Genomic DNA, 7,862 nt, shown 5'->3' with positions numbered 1-7,862 from the left:
GAAGTTAGGACCCAGCAGGACGAGCGACGGCAGAATGAGCGGAAGTCGACGTGCCCACATCATCTGGACTGTCGACAGCAGGTTTTGAGGTTGGCTGAGCTAAAGTCTCCTCCTCCTGAGCCGGTGAGTTCACCTCCTCACTTTCGGCGTCGGAATCCTCGAAAACGGGAGGAGGAAGACCTTGTCTCTCGGCCTCAATAATTGCACCCTGCTTTTGAATTTGCCGCTCAAACCAGGCGAATGAGAAGTACGTCCTCCATGCAGGCGTCCCAGGCTCGGCAAGTTCTCTCTCTCACCTCCTCCGCGGCCAACTTGGCCTCGGCCTTCACCTGAGAAACCTTGGCCTGAGAAGCCGAGACCATCTCTTCAAGACTGGCCACTTGCTGGCGCAAGCTTGCAGCTTCCTTCACCTTGGCCTCGGCCTCCTGGAGGAACGACTGGGTAGAAAGGGCTTCGGCATTCAGGGTCTCAATAGCTAGAACTTGTTCATTAATCTTGACCAAGCACTGCTTCTTGTCACTCCTCAAGACGGCCAGCTCCTTACTCTGAGCTTCAATGGTCTCCTGCATCTCCAGCCGAACCTTCTCTACCGTCGCCATGGCATAGTCACCAGCATTGGTAGCCTTATGCACCTGCCACTGAAGCTGACTGGTGACGTCAGCTCGCCAGCGCTTAAAGCCCTCGGCCTTAATAAGCAGCTGCGAGAAAAATACAAGTAAGAAAGAATAAAATTGCTAAGTAAAAGGATGAAGAAGAAAGTAAGACGCTTACATCCAAAAGAACCGCCTGCATAGCCCCAAACTGGGCATTCGCCGCCGGAGGGAATTGGTCCACATATTCCTTCGGCACGGCCTTAATCACTGAAGATATGATCTTAGCCTTATCTCGGGATGAGAAATGCCGGTACGGAGGAATATTGCGGACCTCCTCGTCCAAAGCTGCCTGCCGGCCAAAAGCTGTACGAAAGAAAGGCAAGAGTATTACACCAGTCCTTAACCCAGAAAAAAACTAAGCCTAGAAGGATACTGAGCATACCTGGATCGTCACCACCTCGCGAAGGAGGATGAGGCGCTTCTGGGGCTTGCGCTGCCTGAGCCGTTGGGTGATCATCCTCGCCGTCGAGGATCTCAACCGGCGTAGGAGACACAGCCCTCCTGCTGGGACCAGCTCCTCCCCTAGCATCCCCCCGTTTGGCCGAGCCTTCTGGAGGAGGGTGCTGTCGAAGAGGAGTCACAGCCATGGGGACGACCTCGACCGGAGAATCCGTAGACTTCTCCGGCACGTCCTCCTTCTTGGGACGCCGGATCCCCGCCTTGACTTTAGGACGCTTCCCCGCTGCGGAAGCATCCCCCTCGTCGGCCTTGCGCTTTGAGCCAGCCGGACCCTTCTCTCCCTTCTGCAAAAACAGACACAAGCACCATAAAGAAAATGACGAACCAATAAGACCAACATCAGTGAAGGTAAGATAATTTACTTTCGCCGGGGCACCCCCGCCGAGTCCTCTCAGTTTCTGGTCAACCATCTGGGTTAACCACTCCTTGGTATTAATGACCCCCTTCTCTTGCGGCGGAAGTTTGGACATGGCAACGGCTGCAAAAGGCGATTTTATAGAAGTTAGAAAACAAGTAACATCCAAAGCATAAAGACAGTAAGGCCAAGATACCTTGGTCCAACCCATAGTCTAGACCCGCCGCCGCTAGGAACACAAAGTCCCTGAGCTGAGAACACGACGGAAGCCAGGATAGGGGAATGTTTAAGTTCTTGGCTTGGGCCGTCACGGCCTCAGCCTGGAAATGGACCGTGATTTGATCCCATTCTTGCGTCGTTAAGGCCGGCAACTCCTCATTCCCTCCGGCAAAGTGAGGATTTAGCTGCCAACGGCTAAACTTCAGCTCCGCCTCCTCATCGGCGGTCAACATCACCACCCACCTCATTCTCCAAAGATGGTGTTTTGACGGCTTGTCAAAGGTGGTGGCATACTTCCCTTTGTTAGCCAACTGGAACCAACCTTCAGCTCCCTTCACCTTCTGAAAGCGCACCAGCCTAAGAAAGGCATTGAAAGATGGCTTCAGGCCTAACAGCTCACACTTGGCAACGTATCCAAGTACGTTCGTCCAAGAGTTGGGGGTCAGTTGGCAGATACCAATGCCGAACCCATCCAATACCTCCTCCACAAAAGGATGGACGGGGAAGCGTAATCCACTCTTAAAAGCTTCAGCATACACAGGGAACTCGCCTGGGCCTACGTCAAAAATAGTGGACGCTTCACTTTCAGGAAATCTCATTTCGTAGCCTGGGCCGATATTCATACCAGCGGCATAATTTTCTTTATGCCTATCCAGCCACTTAAGCCACTTCGGGTCAGCCCCAATATAACCTGCATCGATTTGAGCATTCTCACCCTAGACGCCCCCAACAACAACCTGAGGCGCTCCAGCTACCTCTTCAGCTTCTTCACCCCCAGCCTCGCCGCCGCTCTCGTCTGGCTCCGACTCATCGAACGAGGCGGCAGGCTGTTCCGATGGACCGGCTTCCATCTCTTCCATCCAGAACTCGTCAAAGTAAGTACCCCCTTGACGAGCACTACTAGTCTCACCTGGGGGAGTCCGGCTTATTTCCCCCGCCGGCACTTTGATGGATCTCCCCCTGAGAAAGAAGGGTCCATCTGCTGACCTCTAAGCCGCAAGTCAGCAATATTTGCCGTCTTTTTCGTCCTCGCCATCGTGTCCTGCATAAAGACGCAATGGGAGGTCGAACTTAACGACGGGCTTAAAAGGAAACAATGAGGGATATTGGTGCGGCGCAGATCAGACCACCATATCCAGGATCTTCAACCTTAACGGCTCGAGAACCATAAGCCATTGTTCCGAAAAGAAAAATAGACGACACCAACATTGACGAATACAAAAAATACAAAAATAACTTATTGAAATCAAGACCTTACCTCAAAAAAATAACGGAGATGATGGCGTCACAGGTGAGCGTCACGAAAAGAAGACGAAAGGCTTGTCCGGTCTCTCCTTCGTCTTAAGAGAATGAGCCGAATCGAAGAAAGCGCCAAGAATCTCGGTAAAATCTCTCTCTAGGGAAGCACAGAGGTGAACTTTGAAAAGTGAAAAATGAAAATTTTACCCTCCTTCACCTATATATAGGGAGGGCAGATTGGGAAAGGTCGCCACGTGGCGCATCCTGCTCGGTTCAAAACACCTAATCAGGAGATCAAGGGTCAAGGAAGGGCATCAAGCTAACCCTCTTACCTTAATACCCTTCTTGAGGGGCAAATGATGTGGGTAAAAATACCCTTGCTTACGTGGCCCAATTGCCGCTGGACACGTGGCACTCCCTAACTGGCTGGCCGCCTATTAGGCTGCCACTTAGAAGTCACCATGTGCTCCTGAGTGACTGGCTTAATTACACTAACCCCTTTAAAGCCCTAGGCCCATAGAGAATTTGATGATGGTGACACATGTCACCATCCGGCAAACCAACCAATCATATGAGCTCACCTTAGGGTTTCCCCCAAAAAAGGAGGACTATAAATATTCCCATTTCCCAAGAAATGGACACACAATTCTAGATCAAGAAACATTCTACTACTCACTTTAATGCTTTCTGTTTATTAAGTACATCTTCCTTAAAACCCGTGTCTTACTTAAGCATCGGAGGGAATATTCCTACGGGAATATTCTTGTTTTGTAGGTGCGCCGCCGACGTGGACTGGACTCAACACTACGTGGAACCTGATACCTCCTTGTCATCATCCAAGGAAAAACTCCCACAACATTAATGATATTAATCCACAATTTACTCTTGACTGAACCCGTAGGGTCACACAAATAGTACGTAAACGGATCAAGTATTTAATGGCATTAAATACTCCATCTATGGATATTCGGAATCGACGGATCTTGGTTTTAGTGGGAGCTGAGATCGTCAAAGGCAAGTAAATGAATACTCCGGAAACGATGATATTGCCGGAAACGGAAATATGGATCGTATCGGAAATATAAATATTATCCAAGTCGTAGATGTTGCCGGAAACGGAAACATGGTACGTATCGGAAAATATTATTGGAAATGGAAATATTGCCGGAATCGGAAATATTGCCGGAAACGGAAATATTATCGGAATCGGAAAATAATTCCGGAAACGGAAATATTAAATATTTGTTCAAAACGGAAATTAATTCCGGAATCGGAAATGTTAAATATTGTTCGTATCGGAAATGAATTCCGGAATCGGGAATTTAATCGGAAGCGTATAGTACGAATTAGCATCGGACAAGGCCCAACACGAAGCCAGGCCGTCGCCCAGCAAGCCACACGCATCCAACAACACGCCAAGGCCTCGACCAGGCCCAGCGCAAGGCCAGGCCCAGCCAAGGCTGGCGCGCGCGCTCAGCGATGGGTTGCGAGCAATGGGCCTCAACGCTGTGCGCTCAGCGTGGGCGGCAAGGCTTGCGCATGGGCGTGCGGTGCTCGTGCGCTATGTGTGTGTGCGCTATACGAATCCTAAAGCTATCGGAATTCGTGCATAGATTAAATCCTAATCCTAAAAGATTAAATTAATTATTTAGAGTTCTAATAGGATTCTAATTAATTAATTAGTATTCTAACAGGATTCGAAATCCTGTCCAAGGTTCTATAAATATATGCCTAGGGTCATAAATTTACATACGAGTTTTTCAACAAGTATTCATACAATAAAACAGTGATTTTTGAGCAGAAGTATCTGTCACATTCTTGCCCATAATTAGCCGAAAATTATAGTACCTTAAGGGCGATTCTAGTTGGTCAATCTTAAGGCGTATCCGGACGTGCTGTGGACTATCTACGGAGGGACGACACTTGGAGTCCTAAAGACTTGTTCTTGTCCGGTTCAGGCGCAGCTAGGGAGGGCACGCTACAAAGTGTATGCACCTAAATTATGCTAAATGATTATGTGTAAATAATATGTTTCCTGGCATTAAGGTTTTCCGCATGATTTATGTTTTGTTATATGTATTATAACCTAACACTAAAGTGACGGACAAACAGGAGTTGGGGTTCATGGTGGTAGCCCATGGCCTTTTCTGGGACCGGATTGATCACCGTGTCCTATTTTTATTCAAAAGTTCCTCGATATCGCAGGTCACTGAGGTTACGGAGTCGCGCCTGTACCTCGTCTTCCTTAGTGAAGCTTCTAGCTAGAAAACTCGGTCCATTGTCTATTTCAATTAAAATAATATTATTGTTATAAAAGTTCTAGTCCAGTCTAGCCTAGTCTAGTCACGTGCGATTTTCAAATTAATATGTTTTGCCTACCCTTATTTATGTTTTATTAGTATCATGTTAGGATTGATCGTTTAATAGAATCATCTTAGGATTATTATTGATTTAGTATGTAGTACTCAGCTTTGCTGATTACGTGCTTTGTTTGTGTGTGTTGATCATGGCTATGCCTTATTGATCCTGTGATGACCCATTTTGGTGAGCAGTCTCTAAGGATCAATAAGCGTTGCCATCTACAGGTTTGAAGATGATGCATCATTGGGACCGGGATTAGAGAGTTTGTATTTAGTTTTGTTTGCTGAGTGACTTGGTTTGTTAATTTGGACTTGAAACTTGTCGTACTATTTATATTTCCTTATTTTCGTTGATTGGTTTTTGGATTTAATATGTAATCGATTATTTATAAACCCAAAAGTTAGTTTTATGTTTTCCGCTGCAAAATTCTGAATAAGCCGTTACGTTTTCACTCGGGCGATAATGCCTTGATAATTCTCTACGTTTTATGTTAAAAAGTTATTTTAGAAAAGAGAGAATTGTCGGGGTGTTACAGTTAGTGTCAAGAGTGCCAAGAGAGATCAAATTCTTCTTTAGCTCCGGAACATGACGAACTTTAGTTAAGGTTCTCACAATACCATCAAACATTTTGATGGATACCGTCCCAGTTCCAATCACCTTGCACGTTGCATTGTTTCCCATGGTGACATTACCTCCATTATACTCCTCATAGGAGCTAAAGAGATCCTTGTTGGGGGTCATATGAAACGAGCAACCCGAATCCAAAATCCATTCATCCTTACCCTTGATTCTTCCATGAGTGGCAACCAATGCACCACTATCACTATCGGTATCTACATAGCTAGCCTCGGCGGTAGCATGAGGTTCTTTGCCCTTTCCGGACTTACCATCACCTCCCGATTGTTTCTTTTGCCACTTCCAACATTCCGAATTAATGTGGCCTTTAATGTGACAATAATTGCAAGACTTGTTACGGTTAGGATTCGGTTTCTTTGACTTGGACCGACCCCTATTCTTTCCCCCATTACCACCACTACTAGTAGAAGTCTTCTCATGATTTCTACTCCTCACAAACAAGCCATCATTGGAGTTATTTGATGATTTAGAAATTAATTGATTATCAATTAAGTGCCTTTGGGTCAAAGCATCTCTAACATCATCAATACTCAAGTCATCTCTACCATACAAGATAGTTTCACGAAAATGTTTATAGGATGGTGGTAGTGAACATAACAAGTAAATTGCAAGATCCTCATCATCTAAAACAACATCAATATTTTGAAGGTCCATAACAATCGAAAAGAACTCATCTAAATGAGACTTAAGAGAATTACCTTCCTCAAGCCGAAGATCATAGAGCCTACTCTTGAGTAGTAGACGATTGGTGACACTTTTAGCCATATAAAGAGCATCCAACTTCGACCATAGATCATCGGCGGTTTCCTCCTTGGCAACTTCCCTCAATACTTCATTCGAGAGGCAAAGTTGTATAGCCGACAAAGCCTTCAAATCAATCTCCTCCCACTTCTCTTCCGACATGGTAGTGGGTTTCTTATCCTTCCCTTCAAGAGCCTTGTGCACACCATTTTGTATCAAAATAGCTTTCATTTTCAATTGCCAAAGGCCAAAGTTAATTGACTTATCAAACTTCTCAATATCCAACTTCATTGTCGACATGAGTATTCAATACTCCCCAAGAAATCAAACAAACAACCCAAACACAACCTTAGATCTGATACCAATTGTTATAAATGAAGGACCTTTTAGGCTTGAATGTTGATTTGTATGACAATATGATGTTTGAATAATGAGAAGGAATAATTAAAGAAATTAAAAACACACACAAAGATTTAAGGTGGTTCACTCTTCAATGAGCTACATCCACCATGGGGGGGGGGGTTTGGAGCTTGTATTACTCATCAATGGAGAAAGGATTACAAAGAGGAGTTCTCAAAGGTGAAGAGGAGAGAATTCTATGTATGATTAGATCTAGGGTTTCAACCTCACTTGTGTTTTCTCTCTCTTAATACTGAAAATCTCATTACATTTGGTATTTATAGTGTTAGACATCAAACCAATATAAGGGACAAGAAAAGGCCACGTCGATTGAACCTTGCGGAGAAGAAAACAGTTTACCCGCAGAGTTCGGTCGAACCTTTAAAGAGTTCGGCCGAACCAAGGTCAGGTTCGGCCGAACTTACCCAAAGTTCGGGCGAACCTCCAAAATCATAGCTACTGATCTCTTCAGGTTCGGCCGAACCACCTAAGAGTTTGGCCGAACTTCCAGCAGGTTTGGTCGAACCTCCAGCAGGTTCGGCCGAACTTCCCCTGCTGCATGACAGCTTCTCGTAAAACAGTCATAACTCCCTCATTTCTCATCCAAAATGAGCTTATGACCAAGCGTTGGAAAGCTATTGAGCCACACTTTCATCTCCAACTTGAATAAACTCAATATATTGAGTAGATCATGAGATATGTCCATTTAAAGTCAGACCTTCCACTATAACACCCTAACATCCTTCAAGGAAGATTCGAGGCACACATAACAATTTTGATAGTCAAACTCTACCTTTGGT

Source organism: Spinacia oleracea, chromosome 4 (genome assembly GCF_020520425.1).
Source record: "Spinacia oleracea cultivar Varoflay chromosome 4, BTI_SOV_V1, whole genome shotgun sequence".
Classification (NCBI taxonomy): Eukaryota; Viridiplantae; Streptophyta; class Magnoliopsida; order Caryophyllales; family Amaranthaceae; genus Spinacia; species Spinacia oleracea.
This window is presented reverse-complemented; position numbering follows the sequence as displayed.